The sequence below is a fragment of the Pinus tabuliformis genome, chromosome 6 (genome assembly GCF_031772625.1).
Source record: "Pinus tabuliformis cultivar Carrire ecotype Pingquan chromosome 6, CPIR1, whole genome shotgun sequence".
NCBI classification, from domain to species: Eukaryota; Viridiplantae; Streptophyta; class Pinopsida; order Pinales; family Pinaceae; genus Pinus; species Pinus tabuliformis.
In genome coordinates, this window is record NC_142292.1 from 808574472 (window position 1) to 808596436 (window position 21965).

Consider the following 21965-nt stretch of genomic DNA (forward strand, 5'->3'; position numbering starts at 1 on the left):
ACCCAACATTCATCTTTGCATGCCTCTTTCACATTTCGTGGTTCAGTGGAAGAGAGTAATGCCAAATAGCTTGAAGCTTCTGCAATTCTTCTTCTTGTTTGTATTCCTGCTTCTTTCTGCCCCATAATCTGAGATTCTGGATGATTCTTTTGATCATATTTGGATGGAGTCTTCTCTTCTATTCTTGTCTTCTCCTCTGGTTCTTCTTGAGGTTCTTCTTCTTCTTGAGGTTCTTCTTCTTCATCATTCTGCCTTTGAGGGTAGCCTTCATCTTCTTCAATGTCTTCATGATGAACTTGCCTAGGAATATATCCCTTCTCATCAACCACTACATCAATGCTGTCAACAATTCTGCCAAGTCTTTTGTTGTAGCACTTGTATGCTTTGCTATGTGGAGAATAACCAAGAAGAATGCCTTCATCTGCTCTTGGTTCAAGTTTTCCAAGTTGCTCATCAGTATTCTTAATATAACATTTGCTCCCAAAGATTTTGAAATGCTTCACCGAAGGAGTCTCACCACTCCAGAGCTCATGAGGTGTTTGAGTGCTGTTTACTCGAACATTTGTTTTGTTAAGAATAATAACCGTAGCATGTGCAGCCTCACCCCTCTACGTGAGGGGTCTGAAGACTACTAAGCCTCTACGTACTTCGCTGCAGAGCCTTCTTATACTCTACAACACAAAGACATGACTTACACTTCGACTCAATGCTTCTATTCTTTCGTCATCGATCCATCATATTATTTCATTCCCTCTTTTTACACTTAGAGCCTTGCTCTATTTATACAATCCCATGGTCCGCAGACCATGGGTAGATCTTTCAAGTTGACATTACATTACGAAAACAAGGGCGAACAACCCTATGACCCTATTATGACTTCGCGCTCCGCGCCCACAAATCATAGAGTATTTACAATGGACTTAGTCAAAACTTGGGCTTTAAGCCCCAAAACATGACTTGGGGGGATTCCATGCCCAACAAGGTTGGCCACCACAACCCTATCGGTAGAATCTTCTGTGCGGTTGCTCTCCCTACATAATGTCCTCCTGCGGCGCCCCCATGAGCATCCACGAGGATGCTGCTTCATTTGAACTTAGGTACATACCGTCACAATATCTCATCAGTCCCCATCTTGTATAGATGCCCAGTAATGATAGAGAAATCGGCTGCATGCACCACTAATTCCTTCTTTTTCTAGACAAAGTATCCTTCTGGTGTAGTTCCAGTTGTTAGGAAGTGTATTATATCCTCAAAATTACCATCAGCGACACATTGCAAATAGATGCGCGTCAGTAAATCCTTCTTCCAAGTTAGTAGGTCCCTCTCCTGTTTTGATGTGTGACCGATGGTCTGGTCCCGCGTTCAATCGTCCAGGCTTCACAACAACTTCAAAATCATACTCTTGGAATAATAAGAGCCATCTACAGATTCGCCCTCCCAACACAAGCTTATTTACCAAGTACTTCAGCACAAAGTGGTTCGTATACATTTTAAAATGGCCTCTTAGCAAGTAGTGCTGGTACTTCTGGAGCGCATACACCATAGCTAGCCCCTCGCGTTCAGTGGTAGAATAGTTCTTCTTTGCTTTGGATAATTTGCGGCTTGTGAACGCAATCAGATGGTCCAAGCCTTCTCTGCCATCCTGTGTTAGTACCGCCCCCAGCACTATACATGACACGTCAACATGTACATGAAACTCTTTCTTCCAGTCCAGGAAGACTAGAATTGGCGCGGTAACCATATTTTCTTTCAATATATCTAAGCTTTTCTTACAGTCATCATTCCTGTAGAATGTGACATCCTTCTTTAACAATTTTTCCATAGGCGTGGTGATCGAGGCATAACTTTTGATAAACTTTATGTAATAACCCATATGTCCCAGAGTAGCACGCAACTATTTCACACTCTTCGGTGCTTCCAAGTTCAGTATCACCACAATATTCGTGGGGTCTACCATCAGTCCTTGTCTGAAAACCACATGCCCCAATAGGTTCCCAAAAGGAACACAAAACAGACACTTCTTGAGATTGAGCACGATCTGGTATCTTCGACAAGTATCTAGCATCAGGCGCAAGCTTGCTACATGGTGCTTAACCAACCCAAATACAGTCCAGTCATCAAAATATACCTCCAGGAACTTATGAATAAATTCCTTGAATGCCGCAAAAACCACACACAAAAAGATTGCAGGCGCATTCTTCAATCCAAACGGCATTACAATGTATTGAAAGCAACCCCACTCAGTCGCGAAGGTTGTCTTGCTCCTATCCTCTGGTGCAATTTTAATTTGGTGGTACCTAGAGAACCCATCAGTGAAGGAATATGCTTCCAGGCCACCTATATTGTCCAACACTTCATCCATGAATGGAGTTGGGAAAAGGATCATGCACACAGGCATCATTCAATTTTCTGAGATCCACGTATATCCTTATCTCATCCTTCTATTTCTTCTCTTGCACCACCATTAGGCTTACCCAATCAGATTTTTCCACGGGCTCAATGATGCCTACTGCTAGCATCTTGTCTAGTTCTGAGCAGACCTTCTCCTTGTATTTTGAATTGAGAAGGTAAGGCCTCTGCTTAACTGGATTCACGTTAGGTTCTAATGTGATCTTCATCACTCCTAGGTCTCAGATTATTCCTTTCATATCCGTAAACTTGGAAGGGAATAAGTATTGGTATTCACAGAGAAATTCAACAACCTTATCCATCATCATGTCGTCCTAGTAGTCTCCAATCTTCATAGATTTGGGTTTTGCCTATGTACCAATGTTCACTTGCTTTGTTTTCATTGGCGCGGTTATATGAGGGTTCTCAATCTGCGGCCCTTGAACCTCATGGTGGCCTTCTATTTTTGGAATGTTATTTTCCATGGATCATTGTCCTCTGCTTCAGTAATCATATTATAACATTCGAGCGCATGACTCAGTTGAGTAGCCCATTCAGGTTGAATTAGGTCTAAAGGATCCCACCATATCTTAAAGATGGTTGCTTTCACCTCTTGTAGTGCTTCATCAATACTGTCAAACCCATCCTCAAAATTGAATGTCATCATGAATCCTTCGCACAGGATATCCCATTCTCTTGTCCCATGGTGGAGCTCTGTTTCTATATACCAATTCATTTTATTGACATCCAGAGTATGACAGAATAGGTGCACCCACTCATGTTGGGGCTTTTCTCCATAAGCATGCGTCCATTTGGCCAAATGCACAGATGGATCATTCTGCACATTGTACTTGTCTATCAGTCACATCTTAGGCTTCCCAAATCGTGCTCTCATCATCCTCCTACATTTGTGCCAATCATTAAAGATTCCCTTGTGCGTACCCCACCATCTTGTGGGCGTAGAGTGCAGTGCCCAGTCGGAGGCCTAGAAACGTTGCTTTTCTAGTACCTCACTTTCAAATGCATCCAAAAAGATATCTACCTCATTTAGACCATCTTAAATAGGTAGATTTCTTACCTCTGACGACACACAGCTCAGTGACCAGGTCATCATGTTGCAATTCAGCGTAGTTACTTCATGTAACCGATTCCGTAAGTGTTTTATTTCTTTATCGAAATCCAATGTGCAAGAAATCTCGTGATCCCTTTTAATCCATCCATCCATGAAAGGATTCACCCAATATTGGTCTCGCGTTGTTATATTATAGATGCAGTCTAGTTCGTCATCACTCTCATAATCACGAAGAGGATCATTATAGCGCGATCCTTCAGCAGGATCGAGGGTATTATTACGCGCAATGATTTCTTCTCAAAGATCATATTTCACTTCTTGAGATTGATTACCTTGTTCATATCAGTAGTGATCCAAAAATGGATCCTGGATAAACCTCTAAGTCTAAAAGACTTCATGCAAGAGGTAAAAGGTGCCAAGTGGCACAAATCCTTTATAAATCAGAGGAAAATGAAAATCATAGGTTGCTCTTGGAAATAGTCTCATTTAATAGATCTATTCATTCTGAATCCAATGCAACTTGAATGGGCCAAAAATGGACTTCAGATGAAGAATTTATCATGAAAAGAAGCTCCCCTTGTTCATTAAGAAAAGGAGGCAATTTCATTAAATTTTGAACTATATTGAAAATTTCGATTATAGGCTCACAGGCCAATCCATAGCTGACACATGGTAGGATGGGATTGGGCCATGTGGTCCACTTTGATTGGTCTAAGAAGCATTGATATCACATCAGTGGATGGCTATATAAAGGAGGAACTGCAGGTCTTAAGGCATCACGACATGCGATTGCCGAAATATCGCATCGCTTAAATCCAAAGGGAAAGGACCAAGACTCATGAACAGGTGACTTGCCAATGTGCGATGGGCTGATCAAGCGGAGATCCCAGTCGTCACTAGCATAAATCATTACATGAAGAGGTCTCAGACTATGCGATTTGCGATTCCGACTTGTCGCATCGCAGTATCGTGTCAGCACAACACATGGAGTGGGGCCACATATATATGTATACGAGCGATCCAATAGCCGGACCCGACAGCGACCTAAACCAGGTTTTATATATTTTAAAGTCTACCAAAAGGCGTTTTTAATGCATTTTCGTATATCTCACTTATTAAGAGAAAATCAAAGGGGAAGCGCGATGTGATGTAAACCAGACCCGAAAGGGTTTTGGAATGGAAATATATATAATTACAAATCTGCACAAAGCTATGTTTGCATTAATTTCACTGTTTTAATGTGTTTTTAAAATATGAAGGGAAACCAAGGGACAGAGCCATTGCAATAAGTAACAGTGACCAATAAGCAGACTCGATGGAAGAATAGGGCATAGTTATGAAATTTTGAAGTCTGATATATTGCGTTTTGTGTGGATCTCCCATGTTTTCACAGCGTTCTCTGTGTAAATAAAGAACGCCTGTTACTAAGGATTCAAGCACTGATTGCCCTCATTCATTGCAAAAACAGGTGGCCACCTCCCCTGAGTGTGTTATGCCATGGTTATTGAACACCAAAGAAGGGATTCGAGAAAACTGTGGTAGGAAGACAGAGAGCCAGAAAGGGAAAACCAACAGGTAGTGCGATTTGGATTTTAAGCCATGAATGTCAAAGACTGTAGGGCTGCTAAATTTTTGATGGTGGCCGAGTTGCTTAAGCTGAGCACAAGCGGGAAGAGCTGAGATAGAGCTGAAGCAAAAAAGAAGGCTATTGGAGTTATTGTTGGTGGTTGAGTTGCTGTTGAAGGTTGTTATTGGGGCTTTGTTGTGAAGCAGAAGCCAAAGAGACAGCGTAGAAGCCAAAGAGGTAGTGCAGAAGAAAAAGAGTAGATGAGGGAGCCTTTGGGGTCACTTGAAGTTCAAGTGAAAAGCCAAAGAGCGTGAAGGTTGCAGAAGGTAGAAAGAAGCTAGATCGAAAAGCCAAAGAGCCAAAGAGCCAGACCCAAGAGCCAGAGAGCCAGAGAGCCAAGAGCTAGAGCTTCTGTTAGTGTCAGCATTTCACACTGCCATCAGTAATCAAAATATGCTCTTTTACATTTCATAGTAGGAGTCCCATACTAATGATTTTGCATTCCATTAGGTCATGGATTCACTGATGGTAGGGTTTACTTCAATTTTCCCTCATGATCTGTACTTGCTGGTCCTCTTTCATATTTCAGTCATGGCTCATGATTTACTCTACAGTGTATTTCATTAGGTCTTAAGGTTTGGTCCCATTAGGTTTTAAGGTCCCACCATGGTAAAATCAAGTTATTACATGCCAATAATGATTGGTAAGGTCATAATTTATCATTTTGAAAGCCTAATTTAGTTCTCACCTCAAAACTTGTTTTGAGGTGAAAACATGGTATTTTGTTTTTATCTTCATTTCTTAGGTAATTTTATGTTTCTATATGTAATATTGGTTCCCAGCTGTTCCTAAGAATCTAATGATTTTTCCAAGCACTGGCCACTGCAAAAAATCAGGTTATCATGAGCACAAATCCACCTGCAAATGCAAAAGAGAACAAGCACTAAACCCTAATTTCCTCTCCCATTGAGCTAGGGTTGGCTATGGGATCAAAGATATCTAAGTAGAGGAGGCTTTAAGGAATATCAAAAGGTATGAGGCCATTTCATATCATCAAACATCAGGTCTCCATCATTTGTCGAGAAGTCATTCCCAGGAACAAGCCATTCACCACACATAAGGGATGATTTTTCTTCAAACTATGTTTTTGAGCAAGAAAAGATGAATTTGACAAAAGTGAGAGAGGTTTTCCTTCATCACTAAACCAAGAAGGAAAACCTCTTTCATTTTTTACACAGGTCTCATGGTTTGGAAGAAATGTCGAAAACATCATTTGCCTCAGGAGGGTTGATGCACCTCTGGAGTGACCTTGGTAAAATCAATTTTTCTCCTAGATGGAATGACCAAATGACTTTCTTGATGCATCAACTGATAACCAGACACAAATATATTTCCAATGAACTATCATGAGCTCAATTTAGAGTTGAGGAAGACCTTCAAAAATTGACTGCAACATCACTATGCATTTTGGCATCCTCATTTTGCACATTTTGACCAGTCTTGGGAGATTGAGTTTTTGTCAGAGAAAATGAACTCCAAATTGAAAAATTCAAGATGTTTTGGAAAGTAGACTCAGGAATATTTCCAACGAGCTATTGCACATCCAATTTGGACATCGAGAAGGCAGCCAAAAGTCATCCTGAAGTGGCGCTACGCTCCTGGGAAGTGGTGCTGCGCTCCTAGCCTGGCGCTACACTCCTGGAAAAATTTCACAGTGTAAATTATAACTGGCACTGCACTCCTAGCCAAGCATTGCGCTCCTAGGTGGTGGCACTGTGCTTAGGCCAGCCAAGCCCAAAATCACTCCTAGCTTCAGTTTTCTCCAAAATTTCATCTTGTTTATCACTTGCCAAGTAAGTATTGCTGCTCCTCTTCTCTCTTAGTTTGCATATGTGTAAAATTTCATGGTTTTGAAACTCTTATATGTAAACCATAATCTCCACTCAAACGCTACTTTTTCAAAACCCTAGTGCATTTTCCCTACCACTCACCTCCTAAACTAAAACCCTTGTCCCCACCACTATTTTCCCCTTCTACCATCCCTTCATTACTCCCTAAACCTTATCCCTAACATGTTTTTCCCATAGCCTCATTTACATTCATTTCTACAACCATTGCACATACCACCCATCCCAAATTGTGCAAACTAGGAGACTCATCTAAATCATGGGCAGAGGAAGTAATTTTGAGCATGATGATGAGCCCGAGCAGCATGACACTGAGATCATTGATCTAGAGGCTCAAGAGAGGGAAAATGTCAAAGATGTCATTATCCAGGAGAAAGAAGCCCAAATACAAGCTTTGATAGACAACTTATAGAGAGCTAAGTTTTTCATCACTTACCTTGGAGCAAGAAAACAAACAACTAAGTCATAAACAGGTCATCATGGAATGATTAGGAAGCTAAAAGCTAGGTTAAGGAGAGCTTTAGAGGGCAAGAAAGAGAAATATAGGTTAAAGATGTTGTCTGAAGCTTCGTTGGCCAACCAAAGTACTTGATGGTGGTGCTCCATGCCAAATTTGGACAAATTTTGAGGAGTTTTTGCATTTTTGAAATTTTGAAATTTTTAACACAGAAAATTTGCCCTTTCCCTGAGGCATCCATTGGAGGAAAGGTTGAAATTTTTGGATTCAGAATGATGAGGACATGCACCCTGCAAATTTTCAGAATTTTTGGAGCAAATCTAGTCCACCAAAAGGTCCAAAAACTACCAAAAAAATGACCTTTCTGCCTCTTTTTGGACACACAGAAGCAGTTTTGGGAGATTCAATTTTTGAGGGGGACATTGACCTCCAAATTCAAAAATTTAGGTGTTCTAGAAATGAGACTTGAATACCTTTCCAATGAGCTATCATGGGCTCAATCTAGATGCCTAGAAGGCCTCCAAAAGTGACTTGAAAGTGGCACTGCGCTTATGGCCTTTTTTGCTCAGGAAACCAAAATTCACCTGTTTTGACTGTGAATTGGATTTATCTCTCCTCATGGATGATTTTTCTGATGTAATTGATGACATGGCATGTAAATTAAATATTAAAATAGTATTAGAGGGTAGATTCATTAGTTAGAGGTGGTTTTGAGGCAAATGAATCAGTTTCCCTACTTCTAGAGGCAAGTTGTTTGACTGCCTATATTCCTTGTCCTTGTTTAGAAATGGTTGAAACAACTCCTATTCTCATGGTTTCAACCCCTGATGGTTAGGATGAGGGATTGTAATGTCTATATTATGTATTTTCTTTCTCATTTGCAAGGGTTGGACTCACTTGGATGCTCTGAGCTAGATTGTACATCATTGTAAGCAGTTTGGCAAGGAAATTAATAGGAATTGCAGCTATTTTTATGGGATCCCTATGGTATGGTGTTTTAGCATAGTTTCTTATTTTTTTATCAATTGTTTACATATTTTATGTATCCATCATCTATTTCACTACTTCTAATTGAATGATATTAAGAGAGATAAGTAGAATCCATTGTTTGCAGTGCTCTACCTTGGGAAATCATTCAGTATTCTATGTTTTCTATTGTTTGAGAAGGATCCATGATTGCCACATGCCCTCCTTAGCTCCTCACCAGTCTTAGACACCTCACCTCACTTAATTTCAAGTGCTAAAGCCTATACCTACCTTGCCCCATAGAACACCCTGCATTTTGACCTAATTTCCCAGACCTAAACTGCCCAGCTCCATCTGATCCAGCAAACACCAACAAATTCAATCAAAACCTTTCGAGCTACTATACCTAGCCTAAAATCCCTATCTGATCTAGTCACCTTGACTGAGATCCTAAAGGAGAGAGCCCTCTCCTGACCTTGTAGGGCTAGCTATGAGGTTAAGTGGTTTGTGGTTACCTTGGAAGCTTACCTTCTTCAGCCTGAGGCAAATCTAGGTGATAATAGCTTCAAGAGCCAGAAGGGATCAAATGGTGTCTGAACCCACTTTTCTTATGTAGAACAACAGGAGTTGGGCCAAGAGCTTGTAAAAAAGACTAATACCATAATCCCAGAGAGCCTAGTTGAATTGACTAGAGCTCACGGAGATGTAGCCCAAGAGTTGTGGGTGAACTAATTAATTTTTTGTCTTATGTGTTTGTTTACTGCTGAATTATTCGTTGTTATAAGCATATATATATATATATATATATATATATATATATATATATATATATATATATATATATATATATATATATATATATATATATATATATATATATATATATATATATATATATATATATATGTTCAAGCACATTTAAATATCAACATACACAACAGATTTTAAAGCACTTAATAGTAAAAAATAAACATAATCATACACCTATAATTTCGATCATTTCTTATTTCCGCATTGGTTAATCAAATAGACTTGGGAAAATTCAAGCTTTGGAAGTGGGAGAGGTTCTTGTAAGCTAAACAAGAAGCTTAAGAGCCCCATTTTCAGATCAGGTGGTATCGGAGCTTAAGATTGATTAACCACACCTTCAAGGAAGGATTATATAAGAATGCTTGAGTGACAGGGCAAAGATTGCTTGTCAGAAAGGTGTTTGAATAGCAAGAGGTTGATTGTATGTTTGTTTTGCAAATTGACTATTTGTTGAGTTTGTAGAGGTAAAGGGAAAGCTATTGATAGCTCAGTCCAGGAAGGACAAGAAGGAGAAGGGCTGAAGGCATTCTTTTATCCCAAAGGACCTCATGGTAATCCAAAGCACAAAAGGTTTGTTGCAAGAGGTTGCTTAAATAAGTTATTTATTTATCTTGTTGAAGTTTTTTTGTTCATTGGCATAATGAAAACTTCTACAAATGGGTCCTCAAATTATACTCTCTTCACAAGACTCTTTGATGAAGACATGAACTAAGAATTGTCCACCATGATGGATATGGTGAGAGAAATGTATTAGGATGGAAGGAAGAGCAGCATGCTTAGAAAGTAGCTGAATTCTAGGAAGGAAGAGAAGCAGTTGCTTGCTGAAAAATTGCAGGAAATGGAGAGGCAAATTCATATTGTAAATATGAACTTGAAAAGGATGCATGAGTTGGAAACACATCCCTTTGTTGCCCAAGAAGCCTTAGTCAAGTACCAGCTTGAAGAAGAGGTAAGCCATTCCAGTTTTTCTTCAAATTCTTTTGAGAATGCTTGTATTGGTTCTTTTGAGAAACTAAGGGCATAGGTTCCAAGCTAATGTCCAAGATGGGCTATGAAGGAAAGGGCTTGGGAAAGCATGCACAAGGTATTGTTCAACCAATAATGGTTGAGGAAAGGCCTAATTTTTTGGGTCTTGGCTATGGAAAGTCTTATGGACAAAGTTCCAAAGCTGCCATAAAGGCCACTGAAACAGTCCCAAGAAGGAGTTTCATTTCGTGTCGTCTACCTCAAAAGTGTGAAGGTTGTATTCAAGAGGAATATAATAGCTTGAAACATCAATTGCAGGATGCAGGTGTTCAGAAGCACACACTTGAGCCAGAGAGTTGGGGAGACTCTAACAGCCTTGAAGAGCTTGATGGTGTTCCAAAGGGAGCCACTTCTTCATTTGCTTCACCTCCTCATGATGGAAATAGAGGTGAAAGAGGTAGGTATAAATCTGGTTCTAATTATATTCCTTTTGATTTTGCAAAGCATGATAAATTTCCACATAAGTATGGGGAAAGAGTTGCATGTTCCTTTTGTGATTTTGATAGCCATGATGTTTCTAGATGCTGGAAGAGAATGGACGCATACAGGAAGCAAAAGAAGGAAAAGAAGCAAGAATCCAAAGGTCCATTGGACAAGGCAAATCATGCTATCAAGAGGATGCACATGCAGTGTACTTACTGCCATAAGCAAGGACATCTTGTTGCAAAATGTTGGACACTGAATCCAACAATTCTTCCACCAAAGCTAAAGAAAGTGGAAAGAGAAGATGGCATAAATGGAAGTGAAGATTCCATGAATGATGTGTCTCAAAATGATTCACATGTTGATGTTGATGTGCAGGCAAAGGTAGTACCTTTGAAAGGGATTGGTAAGGAACAGTTAGAGTTCTTATCTGATTAAGATTTCATGTCCATTGATGCATCTACATTATATTTCATTACAACTTCGAAAGTACAATGTGCTTAAGTGAAAGTTGAAGGATGAAATGCATGCATGAGCATGAGATGCATGAGCATAGGGATAGTGATGATTTCCTTGTTTGTGAACATGTATGTGTAATTAACTTGCAGGATTGATTTATTTGACATCCATGTGATGCCATGTTGACTTGAAAGAAGTTAACTTGGTCTCCAAATGGAGATAATGATGAAGTGTTTCATCTTTTGAAAAAGAGTCCTAATGGTATTTTTCTACATGCTTGACTTGAAGGGTCATTTGCTTTAAAGACATGTTTTTTGGGATTGTTATTTAGTCCATCATTTGTATGCATATGTAAGACATGGAGGTGTTCACAAGATGTGAAATCTGTTTCTTTTGTTGAAGCAGGAGTTTAGTCCATCTAGTTGTTGTCTGTATGCATGTTTTTGTTAACAGTTGTTGTTGGTAGCTTGTCAAATAGGTACAAATGAAAGTTTTGTGGAGCAGATGCACTTCACATTTGTTGAGCCACCTTGGATCAATGATCAAGGAAAAGAAGCTAAAACTACCTTCTATGACCATTCCAGTGGACGTTCTGCAGGAAGGCAAGGAGGAAGATGATTCTTCTCGGGAAGACTAGCCCATCCAAGAGAAGGGAAGTGGTCGGAGACTTTAGTCCAGAGGCACTATGAAAAGGAAAGTGTAGAGAGAGTGAAAGAAGAGGGTGATTCACTCTCATTTACTATTTAGATCAGTATATCAATCTTTTGGAGACAAAAAGTTCTTTTAGTGGGAAGGCGTGATCCAAAAATGGATCCTAGATAAACCTGTAAGTCTAAAAGACTTCATGCAAGAGGTAAAAGGTGCTATAATGGCACAAATCTTTTGTAAATCAGAGGAAAATGAAAATCGTAGGCTATTCCTAGAAATAGTCTCATTTCATAGATCTCTTCATTCTAAATCCACCACAACTTGAATGGGAGAAAATGGACTTCATATGAAGAAGTTATCATGAAAAGAAGCTCCCCTTGTTCGTTGAGAAAAGGAGGCAATTTCATTAAATTTTGAACTATATTGAAAATTTTGATTATAGGCTCATGGGCCAATCCACAGCTGACACATGGCAAGCCAGGATTGGGCCACATGGCCCACTCTGATTGGTCTAAGAAGCATTGATATCGCATCGGCAGAGGGCTATATAAAGGAGCAACTGCAGGTCTTAAGGCATCGCGACATGCGATTGCCAAAATATCGCATCGCTTAAATCCAAAGGGAAAGGACCAAGATCCATGAACAGGTGACTTGCCGATGTGCGATGGGATGATCAAGCAGAGATCACAATCAACGCTGGCATAAATCATTAGATGAAGAGGCCTCAAATTGTGCGATCTGTGATTGCAACTTGTCGCATCGCAGTATCGCGTCAACACAACACATGGAGCAGGGCCACATATATATGTATACGAGCGATCCGATGGCCAGACCCAATGGTGATATAAACTGGGTTTTATATATTTTAAAGTCCGCTGAAATGTGTTTTTAATGCATTTTCGTATATCTCTCTTATTAAGCGAAATACAAAGGGGAAGCGCGATACGATGTAAACTGGACCTGAAAGGGTTCTGGAATGGAAATATATATAATTACAAATCTGCCCAAAACCATGTTTGTGTTAATTTCACCGTTTTAATGTATTTTAAAATATGAAGGGAAACCAAGGGATAAAGCCATTGTGATAAGCGACAGTGACCAATAGGCGAACTCGATGGAAGAATAGGGTGCAGTTATGAAAGTTTGAAGTCTGATATATTGGGTTTTATGGGGATTTCCCATGTTTTCACAGCATTCTCTGTGTAAACAGAGAACGACTGTTACTAAGGATTCAAGCACCGATTGCCCTCATCCATTGCAGAAATAGGTGGTTGCCTCCCTTAAGTGCGTTATGCCATGATTATTGAATTCTAAAGAAGGGATTTGAGCAGACTGTGGTAGGAAGACAGAGAGCCCGAAAGGGAAAAACAACAGGTAGCACGATTTGGCTTTTAAACCACGAATGTCAAAGACTGTAGGGCTGCAAATTTTTTTTATCGTGGCCAAGTTGCTGAAGCCGAGCACAAGTGGGTAGCACTGAGATAGAGCCGTGTTATGCTCCTATACCAATAGGTTTCATTTTTCATGATTGACTTGATGGACAATGTAATATGTTCATACCTTTACTTGTTGCAAAGGTTTTCCATATTGTCAAAAAATCAAAAAAATTAAAAAATGTAAAGAGGGTATACCCTAAAAGAAAAATCAAAGGGTGAAAAGAATAAAATGGTCAAAAAAGTGAAAGAAAATGAACCCCACCAAAAGAATGACCAAGTAAAGTGTGCAAGTCTAAATGCCACTACATTTTACTCTTATGTAATAAACAATTTGTGTGCAACTTGTAATTCATGCTACAATTAATGAACAGTCAAACAACAAGCTTGACTAGTTCATATTTTCAATTTTGTGCTTTAGAGATAGAGAATAAAATCTAACCAAACTGTTTAATCTTGGCAGATAAGTAGATAGGTAGAGTGAATAAAACGAGCTCAACAGTTTAATCTAAGCCCTTGGATGTAATAAGGCTAGACTTAGATAGATATCTATATGTAAAATAAAATAGAGTGTGTTAAGGGTTTGCTAGTCCAAGTGCACCCTAATAAAGAAGAAAAAATGTTAGGCTAAAGTAGGCAGGGTAGGGAGATGATGTTGCAGAATTATTTGTGATGGATAATGTCTCCAAATGTGTTAATTTTCACTTTTATCACAAGTGCAAGGAAGACATTACATTTGATGCATTTCAAGCAAGACAAACTCAAATAATTAACTTCCCTTCTCACTTTTCCCTAAAGACTTCACTAACTCCCCCTAAAGTACTAAGGTCTTTGAAAATTAGAGGGGCTTGGAGCATTTCTCTAACTTCTGGAGGGACTGGACCCTCGGCCCAATAATTTAAAAGCCTAAGTACTTAAAATCATCATTCATTCACTCTCATAAGTCTTTTCCTTAGGAAAAATATACAATATCACCTAAAAACCCCTTTTTCCACTTAAGCCTAAGTTAAATATTCATTTTAATGTTTTACTTAGTCCTTTTTTTACATTTCATTTCATATTAACTATTAACTTTTGTATTATATAAATCCCGCATAAGTATTACCTTTTCCCATATTATTTAAATATATTAAAATCCCCAAATTATTATATACCCCGCCTTGGTTAGTTCATTAAGAACCTAATCCCCTCACTCCATTAAGAGGGATTAATTAACCCTCATGGTTAATTAAGAACCCTTCCCACCAATTATATTGCACCCAATACGATTAAATAATTTTTAATTGGGTCAGGCCTGCGCACATTAAACCCCACTGTATCGTGCCTCCCATCAGCCTTCTGATCGCACCTCCATCATCCAACAGTCCTTAAAAATATCGCACACGACTTTGTGACTACACGTTAGCACACGATCACAAAGTGGTTTTTGAATAGTACATTGCCAAGCATCGCACAACCTGTGGAATCACTGGGTCCCGATCGAAACCCACCCATCTCCAAAAGCGGTGCGATCACATACCACTTACCGCCCTCCACATGTGACAAAATTGTCCTTTCCTACTTACGTCATCCGCCCAAATAATAAACTCCCACCACCTTTTGACTTTGTTAATAAAACCAACAAAGTGTTTTTTTCTCTGTTATTCTATACTATAACCGTGCTCCCATGCAAACAATGTCTAGGTCAACTGTTCAAGCTTTCCAACCACCACCCTACCAAGAAAATTGCAATTGACACAGCCAGAACCTGTTAGTCACCGTCAGCACCTGTTATTACACTATTCATTCCTCAAATACAGGTATTTAGCTAATTTCTGCTGAAACCCTGCAAGTTTGATTTTACAGTATAAAATCCACAGAGAAAGGCAAAATTCATTACAAATTCAGTCTTTATTTTGCCAATATAAGTTCCCAGAACAGTTAATTCGCCCATTTTGCACCAAAAACCCAAATTCCTTCCTGAATCCACAAGAACCAGAAATGGAAACCCCTGTGGCTATGTCTGTTGCACCCATGAACACCCCTCATAAAGACTTAGACTATCTGCCTCTTGCAGATAAAGACTTTTAGATAAGGGACTTATCCACTGACATGAACCACTTGAAAGTCTTTTTCCAAGTCAAAAACCAATACCTAAATGGCTTAGATATCCTGGGACTGTTGGAATCAAACCTTCCCAGGTATTTTCTCCCCTCAGTCCATGTTTTCCCTGATCTAATTCATCAATGCCAGGCAAACTATGACCCTAATCTTAGAGTTGTCATGTCCCCAAGTCAAACAGTCCTTTTTCCCATAACAACAACATCCATTAATGAGATGTTGCAATTTTCCCATGAACAAGCTCTCACTTCCCTTTCTATGGGATATTTACTTGAGAAATCTACCCAATTGTCTCAGTCAGAACTGACTCACATCTGTCAGATTTTCATGGAGCCTAAACGTCAGCCTAAAGGCCCACCTCCCTATCTGCAAGATTTCTTCACAGACATAGGAAAAATCATTGTTGATATGATGGCCTTAATCATAGGATTTAGCCCCCTGCTGTTAAATATGATTATGCCTCCTATATTGCCAACAAAATTCATGACCAGTTCCTGAGACTGGACAATGAAGGAGTCTTTAAATACACCACTTTCATTTATCATCTTATGTTGTATTATCAGTCAGAGAACTTCCCTTTCCCAGTGAGGGAACTTGACAATAAATGCAATCCAAGGTCTGTTACCTTTTGGAGTCCCATCTTCCATGCATCTTATGAGTCCCCTTACTCATACAGTGAGTTCATTGACCATTTTGTTCATCCTGCAACCACTTTATTGACAGGGGTTTCCCCTCCTAGAACCAGTGGTGACATCAAGAGAATCCTACAGCTCTCCAAGCAATACAGAATAGGTATTGGTACCTATACAAGAACCATACAGAGATCCGGATATATGAATGTGAGCTTTGCCCTTTCAAATTACCAAAATATGTTCCAATGAGACTGTTTGCATTGGAATATTTTAGCCAAATGATACATACAGACCAGGTTCATTTTTGCAAAGCCAAAAGGAAAGCTCAACTCAGAATAAAAAATCAGTTAGGCCCTTATGTCTACAATGATAGGGAAGTATGGAGAGAAGCAAAGAAAATTCTAGAAGATCATCTTAAGTTGTGCAAAAGTTTTGGTTGGAGGCCATATGACCCTAATAGCTTCATCTGTGATAGGAGAATGAAAAACAAGTTGTCACCATACATTCACCATAGGATTCCAGAAATTGAACAATATGCAAATATGGATGAATGGAGGGAAGGAACCCTAGTAGAGCATGATAGTGAACAAGTCAATATTGAGAATGTTATGAAATATCTTAAGAAAACAATTGACCTGGATTCTTTTGGGCAGGTACCAATTGACTTATCTCAAAGATCAGGAATTGGTGCCTCCAGTGCTGGAACTTCTCAGCAACCTTCATAGGAAACAAGCACACCAGCCACAGGAACATTAAAGGGCAAAGAATTAGAGACCAGCTTTCAAACCACATAACAGTCTACAATATCTAAGCAGCCTGAGACATCCAAAGAACAGGCTCAAATACATACTACTCCCACTCAGATCAATATGGGAGAGCCTCCAGTTCTGCAAAATCATCTAAATGAGGAAAGAAACAAAAAGAGAGACATGGAAACAACTACCCCTGCCAGTGAACCTTCAGGACAGCCTGGAACAAAAAGACAAAGACTAAATCCCCTTTCGGAGGAGGAATTTGCTGAAGAAACTATAGAAAGTCAGAGGGAAGAAAGTGTGGAGAGTCAACAGACTTTTCCAGTAGGAGGAACATCCACTAGCTCATAGAGACAGGAGGTAGAAAGACAACAAAGTCCATAGATATCTTCTTTCAGGCCACCAGGGACTGATGCCTCAGATATCAAGAAAACATTTACAGAAATAAATGCTAGGAATGATCCATTGAGGCTTCAGGTTTATAACCCACATTTGAAGATGGCTCCCACAAATCAATAGAGATTGATGTTAGCCTATGACATCAAAGAAGGCAAAATGATAATGAGCTATTTCAAACCAAAGGTGCAGCAGCCTAAATAAGTAGCAGATTATCTCAAAACAAATTTTGAAGTCATGGCAAAGGATATTCATCCTTTGGATCAGATTGAGTTGCATAAACAAACTGGAGAAATGATTTACTCAACCTTGATTGGTAAGGCAATGATGGCCCAGAGGTTGCAAAATTCTTTGGATAACACTACTGTTCAACTACACTTGGAGAAGGCCTCCTCTCAGGCAAAATATAACAGAATAAAATCTTTGGAAGAAATAATTATTGGATTGGGTCATGATCCCAAAGATGCAAAGGCTACAGAAGCCTTGATCAAAAAGAAAGATGAAGATATTGCTGCCCTAAGGAAACAACTAAAACTGCCACCTTCAAGGCATCCACAGACTGATGAGGTTATAAAGCAAAAATCTGAAGAAGAGCTGATGGATTTTCTCTTAAAGCTTAATGAATGACTGAATGATACTGAGCAAGAACTTGAAAAAGCATTGAAGGACAAGCAGGGAGAGTCGACCTCTCAACCTCTCAATGTGATACCAGTAGTATCAACAACAGTTCCTTCAACTCTTGGAGTAGCTCTAGCACCAAATATTCAAATAGTCACAACAGAGGCAGTTACAAGTATAGCAACAATAGGAACAACAAGAGTAGCACAGGGCAGCGTTGCTAATTTGAGCACAAAAGAGCTAATCAAATCAATGGAGGACCTGAAACTACAAGTTTCAGAGCTAAATAAGGTAAAAGAAAAATATGCCAATTTAGAACAAAGGTATGATCTCTCAAAAATAAATGCTGCAAAAAAGACAAGAGACATTAAAATTTTAGAAAACAAAGTGAAATCATTGGAAAAATATCTTACTTTTGACAAGCCTCTATCAGAAATCAAGAAAATTCTTTGGACCAACTTCACTCAATCAATAAATGATGCTTGGCCATCAATTCAAAGAATTTTTGAGCAAATTGATTTAGTGAAACTAGCTCAAGAAGAAATTCAAAACACAAGGGTAGAATTAGGAAATATGCTTGAAGAAGCCAACAATCTCATACAGTTTTTGAATACAAGGAATAAGTACCAGCTTGAAGATCTGGGCATTCAAGATAGAACAGGGACAATTTTGGAAATCAAAAGGGTTTTTACTAAAAGAACTCTGATGCAGAACTTAGAAAGAAGGTGCCATGACATGCAGGAAGAAATCAATGCCTTCATGAAGAGATTAGATGTCTTGCAGAGTAAAGGGTTGCCAAGTCCTCTAGTTATTCATGATAAACTAATGACTCATAAAGACTATGTGGAGAAATTGAACAAGTATGCAGGCAACCAGGCAAGCTCATCAACCAGTGCATCAACAACAAAAGCATTGCCTACAAGCAGAGTTCTCTATGACAGTCTGGAGAACTTGTTCTATGTTGAGCATGAGATAAAACAATTGTTCCCAATTCAGTCTACCTTTTTCAGGTACACAGAAACTGATGAGACCCTGAGGAAACTTCAGAAACACAGATTGCCAAAACCAAAATGGTGGGAAGACATATTGGAAATTTTGTAAAATTATCCTTGGTAAAATGAAAATTTTGGTTATTTACTATAGTAATGGTAAAGAAGATGAAAAAAGATGAACAAAGATCAAACAGGTCAAAGTGTATCAGTGAAAACAGGGTAGCCAGTGCAAAGTTACTAAAGAAGACAGGAGCAAGCCAAATCATAGGGCCTGCCTCCAGCACACTCAGTGAGAATAGGAACAACATAACATCAATTTTCCTTTTATCCTATCTTCGAGACCATTTGTCTCTATTTTCTTATAACTTATTCATAGTCATCCTAGAATATATCTCACTCTGTTATGAGATATTTTTTGTAAATTTTTTTGTATAAATACTCCCTCAATTGGAGTATTAAGGGTGGATTCTTAGACATTGCTATAATACTGATTATTTTGGAATAAAGTGTTGTAACTTGTTGGACCAACTTTTGTATGGCTTGCTGGATAAAGAATTGATGCAAAGGACTTTCCATAGATTTCTTGAATCAAACACCGGATCAATAAGTCCTCTATACCTTATGTTTTAAAGTTTTCCTTGTTTCTTATATCATCTATGTTTCATATCTGAATGATGAACAAAAAAGAGTAATTCAGAAAATGCGTGTTTGCACTCTGTTTTCAATCATTATTATTCTCAATGTTTTCTTCTAAACTAACATAAACAGTGAAATCCTAATTGCTCATGTTTTCTAGATTATTCACTTTGATTATTTAGTGAAGTATACTCAACTGCTCTTTATTAGTAATCATTCAAGTTCCCTCTTTTAAATAGGCTGAAGGATTCTTAACTTCCCTTCACCCATTTTGAGTCAATTCCATCTATCTCAAGTCTTTATTTGTTCCCTGTTTGACCATGTGGCCCTATGAAACCATCTTTTGTTAAGAAACCAAATCCAGTTAAGCCATCTTCTTTGACTCCATTAGCCCAATGGCCTAAACTATTTAGTCCTATCCCTCTGCTATTGAATCTCACCACCCAAACTCAAACAAAACCCCTAAACTTCACAACTAGCCTAATGTCTTTCAAAACCAAGAAAAATCATAAAGAGAGAGCCCTCTCTGAGTATACATTGGCTAGATTCTGTACTTAAAAGTTGGTTTGTGGTTACCTCGAACCCCTTTCCTCTTCCCAACAACTTCAAGGAAAATCTGAGTGATAACATAGTGGTGACTCTGCTGGGGACCTGAATAATTTGTTTGTTACTATTGTTTACTTTATAAGCTACAGACAAAGCATAAAGTTAGCCAGGTAGCCTTTGAACTACTCTTGCTTTGCAATTGCATAAGTAAATGAATGCTACTTCAGTCTCTCTCCAGCCTAGTTTATGGATTGAACATTTGGTTTCAAATACTTGATCAGTTCCTCTTGTTAAATAAGTCTTTGAGAAAGTTCAAATCCCATACCTAAAGCCTCGTAAAGAAACTATTGAAGTTGTATTGTCCAACCCATTTAGAGAAAAAACCAAAACATGCCTACAAACCTGGCTTCAGAAAGGACTCATTACACCAAAGCTATTCTTAATCCAAATCCACCACCTGTGTTTGAAAACCCTAATCTGATCCCCAGAATTCTTAGGAGACAGGAAAGCCAAGAAAGTTCTGCTAGTTCTCGGCCTCTATATAGATCAAGATCCTGTCCTGTGAAGTGGATTTACCTTGAGGACAAACTCTTTGATGAGTATTTTGAGACCTCTTTATTTGTAACCTTTTCTGATTCTGGGTTAGCTCGCACAGTTCATGACCCATTATTTATTGAAGATTTACAACTTGAAGTTGTCACCTTACATCTTGAAAGACATTTGTAGAACTCCATACAATCTAAGCTTACCTCTGAAGGAACACCAAACCTTTCCGTGATCACTACAACCTCTCCAAGTTCATCAACAATACCTCAGACATCTCAACCTCAAGCCACCCCTTCCACCTCTCCATCCACCACTCCAAGACCAACCCCAGCTGTTGTTTTAACATTATCTACTACAATGGCAAACAGATATACTCCTTTGGTATTACTAGCCAATCCAGGGGCTATGCCCCAAGACTATCAAAGTAAAATCACTCCTTTCGATGGCTCTGGCACTTACACTGCACAACAACATACCAAAAAGATGACTGACTACTTTGAGATATATGAAATAGATACAGATGATGTCAGAATGAGAATATTTGTTCAAAGTCTGACTGGAGAAGTTAGAACCTGGTTTAGAGCCCTCCCTGCAAACAGTATCAATGACCTAGAAGCTCTTTATAGAACATTCTTAAACATATGGGAAAAGAAGAAAGATCCTCTCCAAATCTTATCAGAATATGAAAACTTGAAGAGAGGAACACAAGAAACTGTGCAAGATTACTACACTAGGTTCAATAATGTTTACAATGCTATCCCTCAAAACCTTAGACCTCCTCCAGATTTGGCATTGATCAAATTCCCTGATGGATTTGATTCTGATATGACATACCAGCTTAGGGAAAGAGCTGCTTGGACTTTAGAAGATATGAAAACTATAGTTGTCAGTGTTGAAGCCAACCTGATATCCAAACGAGCTAAAGCCAGAAGTGAATGGAGGATACCATTGAAACAAGAACCCTCGGCCTTTGAACAGAAATTGGATGCTATTATTAAAGGAATGGATAGGCTAGGAGATAGAGTAGAAACAATTGAAAAGAAATCCCCTTGGGATGGTCAACCAAGCAACACTGGGAGAAATCCAAATTTCAGGAAAAACCAAAACCAGAACACTGGAAAGACTAGCCCTAACAAAAACATTAGGCCCCCATTCCAAGAAAATTATGCTTAAGCCTCAACTTCTAATGATCCATCAGAAGAAACTCAAATAAATTTGATGGGACTCAACAATGAACAACAAGTTTTGTTGACCCAAGACGATCAAGAAGCTCACATTCTTAAACAATTCCAAACTCAGTCAGGTGAAACATTTGACTTCAGGGATGGATATGATACAGCCATTTATGAAGTCCACAAGCAATATAATCAGAGGAGCAGGAGAATTGATGTCCCTAAAACCAACAAACAAAAAGCTACAAAACAACCCAATAAATGTAAGACCAATACCACCCCTATACATATTCTTTCTAGATCAGATCCTAATCCTGCTAATCCAATTATTGAAGATGTATCCGATAATCAACCAAATAACAGACAACTCTCCACTTCTCTTCCTTCCAAAGGAAACATGGAAGAACCTCCAGAAGTTG